The 23857-nt window shown below is 34.4% G+C and overlaps 1 long non-coding RNA gene and 1 pseudogene across 5 annotated transcripts in view; one reads left to right on the top strand and one right to left on the bottom strand.

Annotated features, from left to right (window-relative positions):
• The first annotated feature begins 5942 nt into the window (after positions 1-5942).
• On the top strand, positions 5943-6469 carry LOC309626254 (small ribosomal subunit protein uS12 pseudogene; annotated as a pseudogene). The gene has a single exon. The product of its transcript is annotated as a small ribosomal subunit protein uS12 pseudogene (transcript).
• Positions 6470-6475: 6 nt separating this feature from the next.
• LOC309626360 overlaps positions 6476-23857 on the bottom strand; it is a 109890-nt gene continuing 92508 nt past the window's right edge. For 2 of the 4 annotated variants that reach the window (XR_014243133.1, XR_014243134.1), the window contains exons 5-6: positions 23042-23114; positions 6476-17343 (exon numbers count right to left, since the gene is read on the bottom strand). This is a non-coding gene — a long non-coding RNA (uncharacterized lncRNA). Of the gene's footprint in view, positions 23115-23857 lie in introns of all 4 variants that reach the window. The other 2 variants (XR_014243132.1, XR_014243135.1) reach the window with 2 other exon arrangements.

A 23857-nucleotide genomic window follows, 5' to 3' on the forward strand; every position in this document is an offset into this window, starting at 1 on the left:
GATGATGGGATAATGTCTTCAGGAATGGTGTTGGGAAAACTGGATATCCGTATGCACAAGAATGAAATTAGACCCTTATCTTACACCATGCAAAAAAAAGAAAGAGACCACCTCAAGATGGGCCTAATGACTTAAATGTAAGACCTGAAACTGTAAAATTCCTAGAAGAAAACATAGAGCAAAAGCTTCATGACATTGGTCTTAGCCATGATTTCACTGATATGCCACAAAAAGCACAGGCAACAAAAACAAAAATAGACAAGTGGGACTACATCAAACTATATATGTATATTCTGAACATATATATATATATATATATATATATATATATATATATATATAAACATATATATATTCCTAATGTACATAATATATATGTTCTTCAAAATGTAATTTAACCTGTAGTTATAGAGCACTAATGTTGTATTCATGCTTTAAGTTTGGCAAGCATGTAAAATAATATAAGATCAAATTATGTTCTCAAATATTTTAAAAGTGCATGACGTATATTACAAGAATTAGGAAAATAGGTCTTTTAACTTACCCTATAATCAAATAAAATAGCTGCCTTTTTTTAATTAACTTGAAGTAATTAAATTCAAATGTAAGATCTATAGTATGTGATATTAATAATTAGCGGACCTATTTATAACCACTAGATCACTTTTCCTATTAATATAATTCAAATATTTTCCCACAATCTGTATTCAGCATATCTAGAGCATGTAGACATGTGCAAATATAAATTATACAATATAATTATATATTTGGAAAGAAATACACATTTCTTGAGAATTTCAAGGAGAATTGCACCAAATTAAAAGTTATGAATGTGTTGGTTTGGGACAATGAAGTTTATATTTTCATTTATTAGAGAATTGAGAAATCCTGGAGAAAGTGTAGTTTTATGGGAGTAGGGCTTCTAGGCCAGAAAATCTTCAGATTATAGTCATGACTATATTGCAAGAATAATTTATGACATAAGCTCTTTCAAAAATATGTTGATCTGCTCTAATATCACTTAGTTTGGGCTTGAAATTTAACTTTAATACGTGAGATTAACTCTTGATCCTATAAATATATGAGGTTTCTGGTTTCTTCAGAAAAACTTTACGAAACTGATGTAGCAGTTTTAGGAACAGGAATGGAGTATGGAGAACTTTATTCCTCTCCATGATTCATGCTTTTATCTTCAAGTTCAGGGTTGTTTAACATGTTTCCTGACCTAAGTCATTTTATGTGTCGAAATAGTCATAGAGGAAAAGTTGAATCTCAGGTATGCTCGTTTGCTATTAATACTTTTAGGGTCATTGTTTCACTCATTTGGCAAGTACTTATGGAGAGTCATTTCCTGTTCTAGGGACTTTGAATCCAGATACATATAAAGTTCATGCCTTCATGTGAGCTTTAATGTGGACAATAAATAATAAGCATATGGCAATAACTCCTCAGAAAAAACTGAAGTAGGTTAAGGAGACAGAGAGTACAGATTAGGGAGTACTACCTGGCATTTGATCAGAGAACTGACTGAAATGAGAGAAAAAAAAACATTTGACTTTCTGGGGGATAAGCATTCCAGAAGGAAAAACAGCAAGTGCAAGGGCCCTGAGATGGGAACATGCTTGATTCATCAGGTACTTTATTGTCTAAGCCCATGTCTTGGTACCTGCTGTCTCCCTTGCCTGGAACTCCCTTCACCTCCTTTTATTGATCCTTAAGACTCAGCATCATCTCCACCACATTTTTATAAAGCCTTCAAACTGGTGCAAATGCCCTCCCTTCTCTGCTCCTATGGCGCTTGCACAAAGCTCTAGCTAATTCTTTTGCAAACATTTGCATTTTCTGTTATTGTGTCTATCTTCCTACTTGATTATTAACTCTTCAAAAGCAGGCGCTGTCTCTAATTAACTTTGGTTGTCCCAGGGCCTAGTACACTGCTCAGGATGTCACAGCCCTCAGTGTAGAAAGATAATAATATTTGGTCATAAAATTATTTATACAACCTGTTTTCCTTTCCTCGGATTGTAATTGGAAAACCTTGATTTAAGTCATATCCTCAGGCAAAAACAAATAACTAGGCCTATTTTTTAGATATGTTGTCATTATGAAAGATTCCTAATCTTAAAATTCAGCATTTTTCTGGGAATCTTATATGAATAAAACAATATGTTAAAGACTATTTGTTTTGTATCAAGAGACAGAAATCACACTAAGTGGAATAAATATAAAATGTTTAAAGGAGAATCAAAAGAAGAGAACTATTCCAGATTGAATTCTTGCTTCATCAGATTTTCATAATTAGAACAATTATCAAACTAAGAAAAATTTTTCTAGGTCTGGTATCTATATTATTTAATATTATAATAAGAAAGCATGTAAGAACATGAAGATCATTAAAAGATAAATTAGTGGCATACATTTATAATTTATCTTTTTGAATGCATAGATACAACCTAAATTACATATATGGTTGAGTTTTGTAATTTATGCCTCTTTCAAGAAGATATTTTATTTGCATTTTTTTTTAAGTTTAGAACATTACTGCATTATCCTAAATGTTTTATTTCCTCTGGATATGAAGCACATCTGGCTGAATCATTTTGACAAAGTACTGCCTGGTAGGCTCAGAATCCAACCCAATCATATGATCATTGAACAAATGGCTACTGTATTTCTTGGATTTGATGCAAGTTTATTCTCCAGTGAGGTTGCTCTTTTCTCACTTGGCAGTGTACTGTCAGCTCTCAATTAACTGCACATCGATGCTCTGTATATACTGAATACTGCTGCCTTTCAGCTTTTTCTTCCTTCCAAGACAGCATCCGCCTCACCTCATCATCCCATTCTCCCAGACGGGCCTTCTTCTCCACCTGGTTCTCCTAACTTTATCGAAATTAAGTGAATGTTTACTCTTCTAGGCACTTTGATGTGCACTGGGGATACCCACTAATTGAAAAAAAAAACATGGTCTAACCCCTTAATAAGCTAAAGTCCTAGTGATGGAGATACCAGTGTAGAGAGGAGCACATGAATGGATAACCTCATTACAATGGGAAACGTCATGAGAAGTCTGTATAGAGTGCTGAGTAGACTCAAGCAAAGATGCTCCACTCTCCTTGGCAAGGTTTCCTGGAGAAATTACCACCTGAGCTGAATCTGGAACAAATACAGCACTTAGGCATAGAGGGGGAATAAAAGGCATATGCAAAGATACAGCAGAATGAAAAGGAAAGTGAATAATCAGAGGACCATATGACCAGAAATAGAAGTCTTTAAATCCAGAAGGTGAGGAATATCTTTGGAAGGAACCTTATTTGTAACAATGCTTTATTTTAATCTCTGTTAATCCCATACTCTGCATAAATAGGCACTCAATGAGTATTTTTTTTGTTTGACTAAATGAATATTAAATTGACCTCTTAGCAAACTCAAATGTGTCCAGTGTTGAAAATAAGAGAATTGGTATTAAAGGATATACCAAAAGGGTAGTAGACTCCTGATATTTTCGATATTTGAAATCTGAAGTTTCCAAATTTATAAACAGAAACACTGCTTTCAGTGTTGGGTTATTTCAGTTGAGAAATTCTTTCACCAGAAGTTAATCACTTTTGTTTTTGACTCTCTAATCTCCTCTTCTCTTTTGAAGACCAGTTCCTTTCCACAAAGAAATAGTTGTGTTTTTTAAACCATTCTAAGTGAGATGCTTTGTATGCAGAGATGGTTAGAGAACAACAGGCAGCACTGACGCCCAGTGAGTAACTAAATTCACATACTAGCTAAGTGATTTTCTTCAAATTACCAGAGTTGAAAAAAAAATAATTCAAATTTTAAGGTTCAAAAAATGATCACAACTTTTAAATGTCATAAACCTTTGGGGCAGTTTGTGAAGAGTCAAATTTCAAATGGTAAATCCATAAATGGTGAGAATCTAATACCAATGACAATGTTCACATTTCCGGAGTCTTCCTAGCTATTGGTTCTCCTGTTACCTACTTATCAGAATTATTAAATCTCTCAGTCTTAAAGACTGCTGAACCAGAAAGAAAAGTCTTCAATCAGTCGCCCTCCTTTTTGAGCTATCCTTGTTCATACTTCCATTAGGCTAAATATCCTAAATTAACTTAATTGCAATACCTAAAGGCAAGTTTGCAGTATGTGAAAGTGCTTTGGAAAAAAATGAAGTGCTCTAATATTACCAGGGCTGCTGAAAGATGAGTGACACATCAAAGAAATTTGAGCTGGTTTTTTCATGATAATTTAAGGGACTCAAAGTCCTTCTAAATCAAATCAGTCCTCTAATATATCCTCTGGTCTAAGATTCAACAAAGCACTAGGAATAGAAATTTAGTGTTACATTTATTAGCCAACACAAACAATTAAACCATGATACGGTTAATTTTTTTCCTTCAAGGTCCTATAGAACTGTAAGGATTTAGAATAACTGGAAATACTATAACCTACTAGACCATTTTAATAATACTAGCATGATCATCACCAGATTGAAAAGACTAGAAAACAAAGAATTGTCAAATATGATGAAATAAAATGTTTGCCCATTTATGTTTTGCTTGTTTATATTGTTGTTTCTAATTACAAGGTGATATACAAATTTAATAATACCAAAATAAAGAGAATAAAAAGAAAATAGATCTTCATTCCAACCCCCTCCTCCCATCTTTCTTATAGATAATCAATATTAAAATTACATTTAACTGTGGATGCCTTATTCACTGAAATACTATTGGACTTCTGGATTTGATTTCATACTCATCATAGGGTACCTGGATTCAAGAAAGCGAGGATTTGACCAGGAGGCGAGGATTCAAGTCTTTTGTTTCTCCATAGTCAAAAGTATTTGATTCCAAATATTTAAACGTGGGATTTTTCTATTTATACTATTTTTGTGAGTCACAGCAGCCTCAGTGACTATCTAGGAGTGTATATCTCTAACCTACACTTTAGAAGAGGTGATTTCATTTTGCATTGCAGCACATGATGCATTATTAAAAGTAACAGTTTCCTATAAACTCTTCAAATTTCCAGGCCAGTCTTCTAAGGTTACAACTACCAACAAGGGACAGGCAGTTATGGTAAATGGGTGAAATGGGTCTGCTGGAGGCTGTGCTACACTGGAAAGTACAAGTGCTATGTAGAGGGAACAGCTGCTGTTCAGTTCCAGCCAATTGTTGCCACGTGAGAATATGGGCCCAGTGTTATCAGAGCCTCCAAATTTTCAAGAGAAGCTGTAAACCCAGAGATTCATGTAAAAAACAAATACCCTGGTGTTTAAATACTGTCTTAAATTTTTTAAAAATATCAGGCAGAACAAACAACATGTTTATGGGCCAAATTCAGTCCACGGGCAGCCAATTTGCAATCTCTGCTATCCGTATATAAGCACAACTTTGTTCCCACTGATTAATTTATAATTCACATGTTTGAGCATTGACCCAAATATGTCTGGGCGTGATCTCAATAATCTGGATCAATACATTTTCATCCATGTCAGCTATTTGCCAATGCTGCTCAGTTTTCATGATAAAAAGTACTTTGCCCAACTCACCTTGGTTGTGGAAACATGTTTTACTTTTCTTTTAAATCCCAACCTCATTGAAATATTCAGATAAAAGCTTGATTGAGTAAATAACCCTTTAAAAAACTCATGATGGGATGCAAGGATAAATTTTGTACAGTTCATAACAAGCTCACTCTCCAACACAAAGAGAAATAAACATTTTCTGAGGAGTTGAACATGTCACTACCTTGACCCAGTGTTTTTCAAACATTGTTTCAGGAAACCTAAAGGATCTCAATTTCCTTAGAAGCCACATCATTGAGATAACTGTAGGTTGTCATTTTAAATGTGGATTTTACTTAAAAGCGAAAAGTTTGATAATATTTGTTCATCAGATTATAGAATTAAAAATTTGATCTGGGTGGCTCCTTCCTGCCTTGCTTCTCTCTTTCGCTCAGGCCCGTGGCGCTGGCAGGATGGGCAAGTGTCGCGGTCTTCGTACTGCCAGGAAGCTCCGTAGCCACCGACGAGACCAAAAGTGGCATGATAAACAGTACAAGAAAGCCCATTTGGGCACAGCCCTGAAGGCCAACGCTTTTGGAGGTGCTTCTCATGCCAAGGGAATTGTGCTTGAAAAAGTAGGGGTTGAAGCCAAACAGCCAAATTCTGCCATCAGGAAGTGTGTCAGGGTTCAACTAATCAAGAATGGCAAAAAAATCACCGCCTTTGTACCCAATGATGGTTGTTTGAATTTTATTGAGGAAAATGATGAAGTTCTGGTTGCTGGATTTGGTCGCAGAGGTCATGCTGTTGGTGACATTCCTGGAGTCCGCTTTAAGGTTGTCAAAGTAGCCAATGTCTCTCTTTTGGCCTTATACAAAGGCAAGAAGGAAAGACCAAGATCATAAGTTTTGATGATGAAAGCAGGATAGTAATAAATTTCCATATGCCAAATCCTCAGAAGATCCATGAGCTACATGATATGGGAATGGATTTGCAAATGGTATTTTAAAACTTACTTTTATCATATTCTTATAGGAGTTTGCAAATCAACATATGATGTTTAAAATAAATAATTATATGTGTTTAAAAGCATGGATTCTGAAGTTAGATCTACCTAAGTGGTTCATCTAGGACTAATTGCAAATTTTTAAGCCTCAGTTTGTTCATCAGTAAGCTAGGGATGAAATAACATCTATTGATACCTCACTGTGTTGCAGTGAGGTCCAGATGAGATAAGCAACATAAAGGGCACAGTACAGTGCCTTACATATAGGAAGTATTCCATAAATGTTATTACTGTTGTTCTCCTTGTTATTATTGTTTAGCAAACTGAAGCTCATATAGGAAAGGTCACAAGAAATTAACATGACATTGTTTGTGAGCAAAGTGATGCTGAAGTACAAAAGGCAGAATGACTATTTCTTCTTGGATGAGTCAGTGTAGACTTCCAGAAGATGTGCCATTTGATCTGGGTCTTGAAGATGAATAGGAGTTTTATCAAGAGAAGAGGTGGGAGAAGACCTTTCCAAAGAGGGGGCAGGAACAGTCTGGGTAGATATAGAGTATTCGCAGGGATCGGAGAGCTCAGTGAATGGTGAGAAGGTTGGTACAATTTAGTCAATAGAAGCCAGGAGTGGAGAGACAGGAAATGAGGTTAGAGAAGTAGACTGGAGTTAAAATATCCAGGTGAGTGTAATTTTTAAGCAATGGGAATTCAATGAAGATTTTCAATAGGAGAATATGATCAGAATTTTAAAGGAAGATCATTCTAATGGTATTGTCTGGGATAAACTGAAGTGAGAAGGTAACTAATATATGTACGTGTTTAATATATGCCAGGAATTATATTATACAATAATTTTCTCAACAAATTTGAAATGTTCATATTATTACTTCATGTCATACATGAGAAACTGAAGCTTGGAGTAAGTAGTTCACTATCCAAGATCACATATATAGTCAGTGGTGCAGCTGTGCTTTTAATCATTTTGAAAGATTCCAAAGCCCTGTATATTTCCACTAGTCTACATGGTAGGGAAATAGGATATGAAATTATTGCCATTCATCCAGATGAGAGGTGATGTAGGACTGAAATAAGAAAGTGGCAGTGAGGAATTGATATTCAGAAGCCAAAGAAAATAAGTAGACTTACATTCCGAGGAAAATGAGTAGATTTTTTTTTTTTTTAAACACATTCAGTGTAAGAAAGGAAATAGAAAGCACTAGTCAAGGATAATTTAGAGGTTAGGTTATAAGACTGAGAAAGTATTAACAGAAGTGGCAACATTCAAGACCAAGAATCAAGTAGATGAACTATGATTTTTTTTTCTGGAAGTTAAAGTATAATTGGTTCAGAAAAAAATTTAATTTGTGACGCATTGAGTTTTAAGTGTCTAGAGGACATCCAAAGAGAGAGGTCTAGTAAGGAGCTGGAAATACAGCTGCGGGTTAAGTGTCAGGGATAGGCAGCACACACTGTAGTTGAGGTCTTGAGGATCAGTGAGATTACCTGGGCAGAACATGCAGAGAAGAGAAGCACTGACATCATTCAGTTAGATATGTTTACACGCTTTCTTCACTATTAAAGGTCAAGGTCTTCAGGATAGTGCCTTTATTGTATGCACTTTTGAATACCTCAGAGATTTCACACTATAGTACACATAGTAATTGCTTCACAAATGTTCTTTGGATAAATGAGAAGAGAACCAAAAAGGAGAATCTAAGGAATGGGAAAAGGGAAGGGACCCAGAAAGGAAATTGAGAAAGATTGGTTAGTGATAGGATGAGAAGAGAAGGAGAAGAATGGAAGCCAAAGGAAAAGAATATTTCAAGATATAGAGAATTGTCCCACAGATTGAAGTGCTTCAGAGAGATGAGTTGGGACAAGGACTTAAAATCAGCCATTAAATATGACAGTGGGAGAACACTGAAAAATCTGTTTCCTAATTCTCAACTGATCACTGGAACTAATTCACTGGGACTTTGGAATACATCCTTTGATGAGCTGGGAGTCAACCTGTATAAAGCAAGTTTCCAAACCCACAATTTAGCAACATAACTAGTAGTATAGATCTAGTGTAAGAGACTAACAGGCAATTAATTGTGCTGAGTTTCATTACAGGTGTCCTAATTTAAAATGTTTCCTGCTGATAGGAGAGGGTAAGTGTATATTAAAGGAAAAAAATGAAACAAAATATATTTTCATTGTAATTCTTTAATAATTAAAACCCCCAAACACAGACATATTATTTGAGAATGCATTGATTTGCCTAAAGATTTCAAAAAATTTGTCAGTTAACATCTTCTCACAATGAAAAATAAACTGAGAATGCAAAAATAAGGTATCACAATTCTTTGAAAAAAAAATCAGATGTCTTTGATATTTCTGTTTTTGTGTTTCATGCTTCCAATGCTTGTATCTTTCCATGACAAGCAAATAGCCATTCAGTCTGATACGAATCAGTATGCTGTTCCTGGAAAATTAAAGACTCATAAATACGCTATACCTTCCTGTAACTCAACTATTTTCATTATTCTTTCTAATCAGATGGACTTTTTGGATAATAAGTATTCAGACATATTCAGTTATGTATGATATAGTGCTGTTTTAATATTTCATTGGAATGCTTTGAGAGAAAGGCACTGAAATCTAATAATAATTGCATTTGAATAGTATTGTTTTAGTGTTAAAAAAATAGTGGTAGAAAAGTAATTGTAGTTTCTTTACAAAAATCAGCATAGGTGTCCTCTAAGCATCAGACACATAACAGTGCTTTACAATTTTATTTAGACAATGTTTTATAAAGTCCAAAAGTAACAACCAAGATTTTTTTTAACAACAAGAGAATCTGACACCTCTGAAATACTGAGCAATCACTGATCAAGAACTGGCATGACCTCTTAAAGCCTGTAATAGCTAACGGGAATATAGCTATAGGCTATAGAGTTAGGGATTTAAAAATGTCAAGCAACACTAATAATTCGTGCATCCTGGGACCGTAAAGCTAGCAGCATGTCAATAATAATGGCATGCTCTTTGGAAAACAGGTACAATTAACATGCTAGTGTTTTAAGTTAAGAGAATATTACAAAACTTTTGTAAAAAAAAAAGATTTTCTCTGGCATAGGATGTTGCTGATTTTGTGTTTTATGTTGCTGCTACCTATTATGCCTCCTAGACATGTATCCCAAATGCAGGGCTACACATACTGTCAGTTGACAAAGGGCCTGACATGGCATAATAGCAAAATGTGTAGGCAATAAAAATAAATGTGCATATACACTACCAAATGTAAAGTAGATAGCTAGTGGGAAGCAGCCGCATAGCACAGGGAGATCAGCTCGGTGCTTTGTGACCACCTAGAGGGCTGGGATAGGGAGGGTGGGAGGGAGACCCAAGAGGGAGGAGATATGGGGATACATGTATATGTATAGCTGATTCACTTTGTTATAAAGCAGAAACTAACACACCATTGTAAAGCAATTATACTCCAATAAAGATGTTAAAAATAAATAAATAAATGCACAAAATAAATATCAATACCTAACAAGTCATGTGTGCTAGAGGATACAAGAGATTTCACATGCAGGAAACATTTAAGAAAAGAGATGACAAAATAATGAAAGCTATCTTTAAGAAGGCTACTCTTTTGTTAAAATAAAATTTGCTGAGATTTGTTATTTTTATTTTTATTATTTCAAGATAGCCTATCTTAGAAGCCACACAGTGCTTAGAAGCAACACTTCGATTCAGTGCTTTAAGAAGCTACTTGGCTCTTCAGAAACGGTCTTTTTTTTTTTTTTTTTTTTTTCCCCATGGCCTTCACTTTTGAAAGCATCCTTAAGAAAACAGCTGCATTTGAAGAGGAAGGGAGTACCGGACACAAGAGAAACGGGAAATGGTGTTTTATTGACCGATTTTTTTATTGCCACTCTGGGAACCAAAAAAGTGGCTACATCTATCAAATAAGTCTCCCTCAAAAAAATCTTTAGATCAATCTTTAATGAGAAAGAGAGGGGAAAAAAAATGATATTCACCCAGGTCTCGTGTCATGCAAAAAATTCTATATCTTTTCCTAACTCATCAATATGCTCATGGTTCTTAAATTTAGTATTTGAATTAAATGCCCAAGAGCCTTGAATGACATTCATCCACCCATTAAAAGATATATAGCTCAATTATATGGCATCGATGAAATCCTTGATATGATTTGTGACCCTTTAACTAACGACATTTCCTCTAAAGTGACAAAATCGCAACAAAACATAAAAAAGGAGCGCCTCATTACAAAGGAACCCGCCATACATTATTTAAATCTTTCCCTCTGAGAGGAAGAGCTAGAATGCATACTGAGTAACTGCTACTCAACATGAAATGATTCTTTTTCATAAACTCAGAGTACTGATTTCTGACTGGTCATGAGGAGAAAAACAAATACCATCTGCAAATAATAATTAGAATGTAATACTATTTAAGCTTCTGAAAAGAACATAAAATATGTATATAGAAACTCTGAAGCTAATAAAAATATAATGTAGATTACTTCAAAGCGTTTCACATTTATGTTGCTCAAGCACTAATAAAATGAAACAATATTAAATCCACTTTTCTTAAGTCCTATTTAAAAATCTCTCAGTTGAATCAGGAATGGTTCAGCTCACTTGAAGTTACAGCCTGGTTTAAGAAAATTGCATTTTACTGCTCTTCTATTGATTTTTAGCAAATTTAACTCTGTCACTATCTGCTGATTCCGCTTATCTTTGAATTTAAAATGTCCACAGTATTTACCCAGCATTGAAAAATTACTGTTTCGACGTATTGTATTTTTAATGCAGCTCTATTTTTTGGTTTACATAGCTAGTTTGCTACCAACAGGACACTTTGATGTCATCCTCCTTTGTAGCATACAATGAAATCTCATATCTTTCTTTAATCAGCAATGACAAGTTTACTGAGAAATAAAACCATTTCTCATTTCCTTCCTTTACCCCGACTCCTTTTTTTTTTTTTTTTCCCAGTGATCAATGTTTCAATTGCTTTGCATTTGTAGTTTTCAATAAAACTTGTATTTAGTATTACTGGGTAGTTCAAAACTTTAAAATTATTTTCAAACAAATGCAACTTCAGTTTCAAATTACCCCAAGCAGAGATATCAAATTTTAGTTTCTTATTTAGCTTACTGGTGAAAATTCTACCCAAAGATAAATATATTATTCAGTTTCTGCTATCCATAAAACCACATATATAAAATACACATAACATTCAAATCACAAGGCGTTTGTTGAATGCTACTCCCATCAATTATGCTTTATTTGCCTATGAGTTTGCAAATGATTTATTCAGAAGATGAGCTTGGGGGATGTTTAAATATTCTGGTAAACAATTAATGTGCATCAATCAATCAATATAAAAACCAGAATTTTTTCTAACTCCTGTTGAATGTGATTTTTTTCCCTAAAATATACATTACCAAACAAAAGCTATAGATTCAGTTGCTAAGCATCCATTAAAAATGTAATAGCCACATGTGATGAAAGTCAGATCACTATGACAAAAAATGAAATTTACATTCTTCATGCAAATTCATCCTGATATGCAGCTCTCAGCAGTGTAACTGTAGGGGTCTATTAGTAATTTTATTTTACTCATGAAAACATATAGGGTTATTAATAGGCACATATAAAAATGTCCACTTTCCTGAGATTTTAACTAAAAACCATGGCATTTTGCCTACTATTTGAATTTACTCTGGAGATTTAAAAAATTATGTTAATCAAAATAAATTTAATACCATTGGGTTGTACACTGATAAATATATTTGTGTTTGTTTGTTTTGTATTGTTTTTAGCATGAAATCTTCCAGGCCACACTGCAGACCTGAATTTTTGACTCACCTATCAATTAAGGAAGAAACAGTGATGAAGGAGAAGGAAATCAGGGTTCATTAAATGCCTATCATTTATTCATTCATTCTACTTTCTTTTCAACTTGTTCCTATTGTGAACAGAATGCTGTGCCACAGCGTGCCTGGTGCCAAGTAAATTTCATACACGTTAACTTAATGCAGTCCATTCGTAAACATTTTCCCTGCCTGTATTTATTCAGTGAAAAAATGCTGAAATAAAGGTGTTAGCTGTGGTGTTTACCATGAACAAAAATCATCTCATAGCAACATTGTTCTTCCTCAGACCTCTGTTACCAGGACAAAATTGAGCTATTGTGTCTATTTCCAATTTATTCTTGCCCTAAGACCATTCTTCCATATCTGTAGTTACTAGCTTGGTGGCAATATAACAAAACACAGTAATCATTAGTACCATGGCAAAGGTCCTTTAACAACTCTAAGACTTGGCTTTAAATACCCTAAATGAAATTAATAAACTCCTATTAGTTTCCAAACATTTCAGACTCAAGTCTTCCAGTCAATATTGTTTATAAAAAGGCACTTAAAGTATACATTGAAATAATCTCCTCAGGAAATAATTAATTTTATAGTATATTTCGTGAGTTGAAAAGGTCTTGTTCTGTATGATTTTTAAATTATTTCTCAGTTATTATTTTCGCAACTTCTTTGGGATTTTAGAAAAACTCTCAACTCACCCTTGTTGTCTTACACTTGAAAAGGGGAAGTATTGGAAATTTTACTATACATGAAGCCAAGTGCCTCAATTATTAGTAATAAATATACAAACCAAGTTATCAAATATATCCGAATTTGTCATCCATGAGTAAGTGATGGAATGTTTTAGTATATGGGGACTGTCTGATAGTGTATTTTTGTGCTGTCAGACAGACACATCAGCTGATGAAGGGCACTCTTTCTCCATTATTAGGGGCTGAGTCTATTTTTTAAAATAAGATTCTTGTGATTATAACTATAATATCTAATTTTATGCAATTTTGAAAATGTGTAAAAGTGTAAAGAAATTTAAAAGAACACAAAGGACATTTCATTATCTCCTTAAGGACATTTCATTATGCATTTTAAATATAGTTAGAAAAATGCAGAAATAGGTACAAAATATAGTTATGCACATACATGCAGATACAATTCCTCATGAATTTATGTAATCCTTTCTTAAAGTTTGTTTTTCAATTGTCATTTTTTATTTATTCTAAAGCATTTCCCATATTATGAACAATCTTATGAACAAGTTTAATTATTTGTAATCTCTTTTCCTCAGAGTGTATTATAATTTATTTACCCAGTAACATCGTGTTGGATGTTTAAATTATTCCTATATTACAAATGTCACTGTCATAAAAACCTTTCAATACAACTTTTAGTCAGTATTCTAGTTTTTCCGTATGACAGATCCCCAGAAATAGAATTTACTACCTAAAATGATACAAATATTTTAAGGTTCCTGATGCATTTTTGCCAAATTGATTTTTAGAATTATCAATTCATTCCCACTATCCATGTTTTAAAATGTTGATCCCACTGTCCTTATATTGTTTGTAAGTTCCAATTTCAGTAAAATGTTGCTAAATTGATAGCGGAAGTGGTATCACGTGTTGTTTAAAAGTGTATCCTCCATCATCTAAAGAGGAGGGCCAGACTGCATTAAGATATAGGCTCACAGCAGATGGTGGGGTCCCACAAGTGATCTAGCCTGGCTAGAATTTCTCACTAATAAACGTGTAACTAGACTTCCAGGTGAAGCTCAGGGCCAGACAAATCTGGAATTTTACACTGCACATGCATTGGACTTGACCTCCAAACAAATAGCCTCTTTTGGGGTAGAAAGAAAAGAACTTCCCAAATCCATAGACCAGGATGCACCCCTTTTGTCTTCGTGTCTTTAAAATATGGACTTCATATTAAAATGTACTCCTAAATTTATAGATGAAGGAGATTCTTTGGTAGATAAGCAGAGACAACCTATCCATTTATGCTGTAGTAATAATTTAGTGATAATTATCTTTGCAAAATGATATCATTCAAAATAGCAGTTTTCTAAGTAGCTGGTGAATGATTTGGAAAGAACCTCATGTGATTGTCTTTAAAAACACAAAGCTTCATCTGTAACTCTACTTTGCTTTATACAGTTTTAACTATAGGAACTGGTAAAAGCATATAACAGTATCACTAATAATCAGATTTAAAAAATCAGGAAATTATTTTGACTTTTCTACTTTCTCATGAATAACATTTCACTTATTAGTCCATATATTCAGCTACTGGCATCAGTTAATAAAATGGTGAATGGAGCTACATTTCTGAAATTAAATTTTATTATCTAAACTGAACTCACCTTAACAAAAGATCATTTAGACTAATTCTATATGTTGCCAAAATAAATTCATTCAAATTGGTTACTGAATAGAGAAAACCTTAGACCTACCAAGTTCATAGAAAAGGTAGTATTGTAATTAGCTGATAGTTCAAATCAAGAATCTACAAAAAATAGCAAAGTTCATTTGACAGTTAGGAAATATGTTCAGTTAGTACTTGGTAAAAAACTGTTACAGAAGAATCATAACTCAGAAATGGCATAATTTATATCAATTCAAAATTGTAAAATGGCTTAATAGGAAACATTAGTTTAAATGTTCTGGAAATAAATTTAACCATCATATAAATTTATTCATGAGTGAAAGTTTTTTTGTGTGGGCATCTGGAATGTGTTTCTCTAACCAGAACTTCAGAAGTTACACATGAACAGAAAGACACCACCCCCCCGCCCCCCGCAATCTATTGGTGCCCAGGATTTAATTAATTATCAATTTGGAAAAATATGAGAGTAACAATTTCTAGATAATATGTGAGATAGCACCAACTCACCTTATTTGTTTCTCTAAATGCTATAGAATAACAATAGTGTGTACTACCTATGTGTTTAATAATTTTGAGACATTTTTACTGTGTGTCAATTCAATGTTTGTAATAAAACTCTAATAAATAGTTGATATACTGTGTAAATTTAATACATTATATGTACAATTATTGAAGATCATCAGAAATGTTATAAATATGTTAGGGATAGTTGGTATATAGTTTCATGTCCTCTGCATTTCAAAATGTTGAGGAAATGGATCCATCGTGCCCTTTAAAAATGGGAAAAATCCCATTGTTTATCCATTTGAAGCACAATACAAAAGGCACAATCAAGGGACATATATGTTGAAACCAACAGTTTCTCCAAAACTTTCTAGGAGTGTGATAAAGTTCAAATGTACTTCAATAAGTTCCTTAGAAGAGATTTGATGTTGAATAGTCTTCTTAAGTCATTTCAAGTACAAGAGCTGCCATTAAGATGTCTGAGACAAATAGTTGCAGACTGGGTATTTTTCTGTAATTGTGATCCAATTTTACACTGGTTTTAAGGTCATAAACGCTCAAAGGGTATTCCTGGTATATGATCTCAGTCTCCAACAGATGAGACTAGTCCTCATGAGTACATGTTGCAATGAGACTACTTTCAAAATTGAAGAGATTATTATGGAAGTACGAGCAGGTTAATGTGTTGGGAAATATACAAAAGATTATTAATAAAGCAGAATGAACATAGGAATCAATTGCTTAAGTGTCACAGGTTACTGACATCTTCATGGTGACATACAACTTCTTTTAGACTTCACTTGTGCTTTTAAAAGCTTTTGAAATAAATACAATTGACTTTATCATGTGTACAGACATGATTCTTTTCCTTTGGACAACAAGAAAGACTTTTTTTTTTTTAATTTTCCACTATTGGACATTATTTCCAAAGTTTAAGGGCTATAGAACAAGTGGAATAGCTTTCATTTTATAGTTGTGGCAACGCTACCCAATCACAGTTGTAGAGCTGGTTATTCTTTAACTTCTCTTACACTCTTGGGGCCCTCTGCCTTCCAAGACATAAAAAGAGAAAATGAAGTTGCATTGTAGTAGAAGAGATTAAAGCTACATATAACAGTTTCTAGACAGGAAAAATTGTTAAATTTTGAACACACTGAGGGAAATTGATAAATCAATCCTCTCCCCCCAACCCCCACTCTCACCTCTCTAATTGCTTTAAAGACATTTCTTTTTTTTTTTTTTTTTTTTAAGAATGAAGGGAACAAGTACTTTTTTTTTTTTTTTTTTTAAAGAATTTCACTTTATTTATTTATTTATTTATTTTCTATTTTTGGCTGTGTTGGGTCTTCGTTTCTGTGCGAGGGCTTTCTCTAGTTGCGGCAAGCGGGGGCCACTCTTCATCGCGGTGCGCGGGCCTCTCACTGTTGCAGCCTCTCTTGTTGCGGAGCACAGGCTCCAGACGCGCAGGCTCAGTAGTTGTGGCACACGGGATTAGTTGCTTCGCGGCATGTGGGATCTTCCCAGACCAGGGCTCGAACCCGTGTCCCCTGCATTAGCAGGCAGATTCTCAACCACTGCGCCACCAGGGAAGCCCAAGACATTTCTTTCTGAAGTTAAACTGGCTGGTATGCTTAATTCTGTTTTAGAGATTGTCATTGTTATACACGAGTTAGATGAAAAACATTATATCTTAAACTAGAAAAATAAAAGATATTTAAAATAAAGTAAATCAAGTTACATGGATATGCCACCTTACTCTTTTCTTCCAAACCATTAATAATTACCTTAGAAAAAAATTGCTAAGCAATCCAATTTGCTACTTTGAACCCCCAATTTTTTATTGAAAATTTCAGGAAAAAAGAAAAACCTGAGTCACTACAAACAGATTCGCTTATGCTAATTGCATTTATTTGAGACAAAACTCAAGTACTTACTTCTCATCATCTTCATCATTGGGGACATTGGAAGCAATCTATTCCAATAGAAAGCTGAGATATAAAATACAGAAATATTTCCTGCTAAAATTTTGGCTCAAGGAAACTGAAAAAAAGAAAAAAGGAACACGTAGTCTTTTTAGTGTTACCATCTCTTTAAAAGCAAACACAGAGCTCCCCAACAGGTATGCCAATACACCCTGATGTATGCAAACGGACTATGAGTGTGCCACAGTAGTGATGCCTGCAGCCCTCAGGGCTTCTGGGTTGGGCCTGGGGCCCAGACCTTCCCCAGCTTTCAGACTCTGCAGGAAGAAGCCTTCTTTTTGGTTTTTTTCACCCCAGTGTGCTATACAAATGCTACTTTCAATGAGTGCTATGATGTGGAAGAATTTAAGAAACCCTGTTGTACAATATACATGGTAGATGTTGATGTCGGTGGTAGTGTTGGGAATTATCCTAATTTCAATGATAAATACTTAAATGTGGGCTCATAAAACCCCTGGAAGGAAAAGAGGTAACTTCTCTTTTTAATCTACTAGTTTTTAAAATAGTTTGTGTTTGATGCAGTCATCTTCAAAACATCCCAGAAAAACGTGAACAGTAAAGGAAACTATTAAATGCTTTAACTTTCTTATATTTACAGCATAGTAATTAGTAAAACTCCCTCTCCCTCTAATAAACAAAACAAAAAGGATATTTATTTTGATATCCTGGCTTTCTACTTTCATAAGTCAAGTGCACCATTCCATAGACTTTAAGACCACTGCTAATAAACATCATTTTCTCGTTTTATTTTTGCAACTACAAGTGGAATTTTAGGGAAATTCCAAAAGTAAGGTAGTTCTTTTGCTTTTCGGTGGGTGTATTATCTATGTAAGAGTCTATATAATTCCCATTTAGTGGCCAATATATTTCTTCTGGTCTTTGGAAATACACTCACAGAAATTACCATGACATTCTTGGCTCTTGTTGAAAATTCTTCCATTTTCCGAAGCATCCACATCTATAAAACTGTTGATTAAAAATCAAAACGAAAAACCCCCATGCTTACTATTTTGTTTTTAGTTTTTGTATTTGCAGTTCTATTTTTATTTCAGTATGGTCTTTTATTGTCTTTAGATTTAATTTAGTAGACTTCGCCTTTAGAATAATTTCCTTGTAAAAATGTAGTAATTTAATTTTAATGTTACCACAGAGAAATGAAATACCAAGAATCATAAGCCTTGACTACCGCACAGGATTTTAAAAATAGAGTAGAAAACATTGTCTCAAGGCCATCATTTTAACTCACCATACTTCACAGAAACATTAGGTGTACTAAAAAGTTGACAATGTTTGAAGACACTTTTGTTATCATAAATAAATATTTACAAGTCATTGTAGCCACCTCAAATTTCAGTTTAACATCCTGTAAAATGCAGACAAATGAACACAGTAATTTTTTTTTTTTTTTTTTTTTTGCATGTGTTGGGTCTTTGTTTCTGTGCAAGGGCTTTCTCTAGTTGCGGCAAGCGGGGACCACTCTTCATCGCGGTGCGCGGGCCTCTCACTATCGCGGCCTCTCTTGTTGCGGAGCACAGGCTCCAGACGCGCAGGCTCAGTAGTTGTGGCTCACGGGCCCTGTTGCCCCGTGGCATGTGGGATCTTCCCAGAACAGGGCTCGAACCCGTGTCCCCTGCATTGGCAGGCAGATTCTCAACCACTGTGCCACCAGGGAAGCCCAACACAGTAATTTTAATGTATAGATGTTAAATGCTAGTCAATATAACACTCTATTTTATAACTCATTTAATTTCACAGCTTGTGAGGTAAGAACAATTCTCCACACTTCACCATCCTGCCTCTACAGCTTGAAATATTTATAGGATTATCAATGTGAGCAGAAAAATGCCAGGTTCAAAAGATAAAAATAAGAAATACAATGTATTTTCACCTAAAATGATAGGGCATTTAATAGTCAGAGATTCGGGGCTAGGCCTAGAATGAACTCTTCATAAGAGTTCATGTAAGATATAAACAGGTTTCATAGGGTGAGAAGTTGTGCCTGATAACCTGGATCCAACTGTTATACTTTCAGAGTTTTCAGTCAGACCAAAAACCCTCGACACTTATTTTTAACAAGGATAATGATGGCTCTTTGGGGAAGATTGTTTTCAGTTTGCATAAGAGCCAAGTGGCTATGAAAATTACTCTTAACTGGAGAGTTCTAGAGTCAAGCATGGTGAGTTGGGACAGATCGCCTGGAAGAATGCTGAGATTATGTAAGTTATTGCTATATCCCAACACCTAAAACTATACCTGGCACATAATAGGTGTTCAACAAATAGTTGTTAAATTAATAAACAAATGTGGGGCTAGAGAATGATTTCCCTTAGAATCCTTGACAATTGGTCATAACTCTCCAGATCTGGTGACCCTGGACCCAGTCATTTGTTCCCAAACTCCTCCTATCTGCATTCAGGTAAATCTCAAGTCAATTATCTGCATCTACACATGTGTAAACTGTGACCTCCATAGAATCCCAGTTCCTCAAAATTCATGGAAGGGAATGACTTTAGGGTCACATATCCCAGCTTTCCACACTGAGCAGGCATCTAGTCTCCAGATATTAACTATAACTCCAAGGGATCTTTCCCAAACCTGCCTGGACAGGAGAATCGATTAGAGCAATTATTAAAAAAAAAAATTAAAGATTCTCAAGTTTTCCTTAGCAAGTTCTAATTCCAGAAATCTTCATTCTAAAGATACACCTCATTTATCCCTCCAGGGAATATGGGATTTACATATACACACTACTATATATAAAATAGATAATCAACAAGGACCTACTGTATAGCACAGGGAACTCTACTCAATATCCTGTAATAACCTATATGGGAAAAGAATATGAATAAGAATAGATATATGTGTATGTATAACTGAATCACTATGCTGTACACCTGAAACTAACACAACATTGTAAATCAACTATACTCCAATATAAAATAAAAACTAAAAAAAAAAGCAAAACACACACACACACCCACACCTCCACCTTGGATGATTTTTATCAACAGGCCCAGTGTGTGAAATGCTTTCCTAAAGCACCCATCTGCATTTTCAAACATCTCTATTAAAAAACTTCCATGAACAAACTTGCCTGCCCAAATTTTGGCATAAGTAGGCTACAATAGACATCTATATTTATTCATTTCTGCAGGGTTTATTCACCAATATTTAATGAACATCATAAGTGGAGCACTTCAGGGAGAAAAGTGAAAAGACAGGATTTTTCATATACTCCTAGAACTAAGTATTTCCAGGTAAAATAACCCTGGAATCTTGATTCATTGTGGAGTGAAAGGCAGGCTTTGAAGAGTTCTGAGCATGACTGTGACATAATCAGATTTGAATGTTGGAAATATCACTTTGGGAGTGAAGTCAGACATAGAGTGGGTGGGGACATTTGACTTATGTCAAGTAAGTGGTAAGAAGGTTATTTCTGTGATCCAACCAAGAGAGGATGAGAACATGCACTGGAATGAAGGCAATCCAGATAGAATGGCACAGGATTGTTTCCATCCAATTTCAGCAAACAAGAATATTAGACTAAGATAATCAATCACATTGAAAGTCATATATAAAAGAAATAGATATCAGCAAGTACCTAACATTGATAAGTCATGCTAGTAGTCATTGCTTCAAAAATATTAATCAAGTACTTATATGTTTGTGGTCAGGTTGGAGATATAAAGGTGTATACAGTGCATATGACACAAACCCTGCTTTCAGGGGTCCACTTTTAGCAAGAGAATCACAATGAGGCAGAGACAATTTTCATAATATAGTATTTAAAAGAAGGGCTATAATGATATTATTAAAAAGTATCATCATATTAAAGAAGGGGATGCATTTAACATCTTAGAGAATATTTATGCGGGAACATATTGAATAAACGATCCTTTCAGAAACTGTCATTTCTTGAATAGTCTTCTGTAAATTATGGAATGGTTTCATATATTTATTTACAATCCATTCTCCTTGAAAAGGAGTGGTGGGTGGCAGGGTGATATTTCTGGTCATAATCAACAGCGAGAGGCATACAACTCCAACAGTAAAATTAAATCCATAAAAAGCACAGAAGACTTCCCAGAATATTATTTACAAAAATCACCATGTTTTGGATCAAACTTCTATTTAAAATTGCTTTTCCATATTACTCTATTGAGGCTTCCTACTTAATGAGATGTCTGGCAGGGAAGATTTGGAGAACATTTATTTAAAATGCCAGAACTGCTTTCCCCTTGCTAAAATGCTAGCAAGATGCTTTGAAAGTGGCAACACATTTGCGAGACATCATTGTCAAATTTCCCCTAAAGGAAAAATGTGAATAGATAGTAAGAGAGCCGTGAATCAGATTGTCAGTGCCAAGCTATGCTATTGAATTTCCACAAACATGTTCCTAATTTTGCAGTCACTTCTCCATTTCAGGAATGAATTCCACTATTTGAATTATTTTTTACTGATGTTTAATCTCACATGACCCTTTATCCTATCATTCATCATATTCTATCATTTGTCCTACTCCTAAATAATATGTATGTAAGCAATTAAAGCAATTTAAAGATTAGCCAATCCAGCACAAAAGTTAATAAAACAAACTTGCTTGGCCACAATCAGAATGCATTCCAAATTGAAACAGAAATAGCATACTTGGTCTGCCAGATTGGATTATCCATTGGGCTAGGTAGTCTCTCAGTGACTCTACGTATTTCTATGATAGATCTGACTGCCCTGTATTGATGTTAATTTGTTTTCACATCCACATCATCTACCTTTCTTAATAGAGTATGTAATTTTGGAGGAGTCGTACTATGTCTTTTCAACTTGGTATCTACAGAAATCCCTGGCACAAAGTTATGCTCTCGATATTGTATGATGGATGACTGATTGACGGCCTAAAATAAATTAATGAGATTCTTCTCTGTCTGACTATTTATATTGGGCTTATGCCCTTTTACTTATATCAGTAATTCAATTTTTGGATTGGCATAAAATTTAATTTGAAATTCTTTGAACTTATATGTGAACTGAAAGCCATGATATAAAAATAAATACTATATTATTTTTCATTCTAAAAATGAACAAATGTATTAATCAGTTCTGAAATTCATGAATATTTAATAGAAAATATTTATCTGAGTACTTGCACGCTCCTGGAATATTTTTTCAAACAGGAAGAAAAAATTACCAGCTATAAGCTTGAAAAACTGTCATGAAAAAAAAAAAGAAACCTAGAATAAAACTATTTGAAAGTAAGAGAAAACAGCTGCTGACTTCCAGAAATAATATAAGTATTCAGTAATCCGTTTCCAGTATTCATCCATTTGTTCAACTGCATTTTCTTCCAGTGTTCTCTGAAGGGTAATTAGGTAAATACTTAGCATTCTCATAATAATAATAAAAAACGTATTTTGCCGCTCAGAGACAATACACAATCTAACAAGGGAAAGAATAGTAAAGAAAAGTATAGTTATGCCAGATCTAAGGGGAGGACGAGCATAAAAGAAGCAAATAACATAATCAGCTAAGATGTCAGAATGTAAATCAGTGGAAAACATAACTGTACTTTATAAATAAGACAATAGCCCAAGATAATTTGTACAGTCTCCCCATGATCTCTGTTATCATTTATACTGAAAATAATGCCATATGAAATGTTGTCATTTGTATATGAAGATGGTGCTATGACCCATCAATAACAAATCTACAAAATTGTTTTGTTTGGGGAGTAGGAAAGGGTTGGCAATAAATTCATTCACACTCTCTCATCTGGTCCTCTTGTGAGCAATGGTGTACATTGGCAAGTTGAAGTTACAGCTGCAGTCGGAGAGCCTAGAACAAAACAAAACAAAAATCCGGTGAGTGAAAAATCAATCAGATTGTAATTAGTACATGAGGGAGACTGAATACCCTAACCTGACATACTAGTACCAAGTTCTGACCAACTAAGCTCGAATATCCATATGGTGTCAAATAATACAACTACATTTAATCCAGTTTTAAAAATAAACTGGTGTCATTATACCCTGATGAATTTCAAAAAGCATCCCCAGTTCCTTTTTATTGTAAAGCCTTCAGCCTGTGCATTCAAAATAGAATGTCAGGCATCACTTAACGCTACAACTATGAGAAAATAAAAGGAAAATACTTTGTATGTCTCACCCTTTTTTGGTGGGGAAACACAACCCAAGTAATATTTTGAGTGGTCGGATCATATGGGCCAGGCCAATCACTGACAGGTGAGTTTGATGTCCCCACAAAATAAATGAATAGGAATCATTACATTTTTTGACTAAATGCCACCATCAGAATGTTGTAAGAAGGTGTGTTTAAATGTTAAAGTATTATCCAGCACAGGTTTTATAGCCAAGCAAAAATAAAAACTATCATAGCCAAGCAAAAATAAAAACTATCACTGACCCAGAAGCTACCCTATGCCTTGTGCTATACACGTTCCTTATATAATATATTGTGCTTGATCCTGACAATAGAACTATGTGGTAAGAATCATCTTCATTTTCAAGGTAAGAAACTAAATCTTGGAGTAAAAAACTTGTCTAGAGCCAAAGATAGTG

Source organism: Balaenoptera borealis (genome assembly GCF_965194805.1).
Source record: "Balaenoptera borealis genome assembly, chromosome: 1".
Taxonomy (NCBI): Eukaryota; Metazoa; Chordata; class Mammalia; order Artiodactyla; family Balaenopteridae; genus Balaenoptera; species Balaenoptera borealis.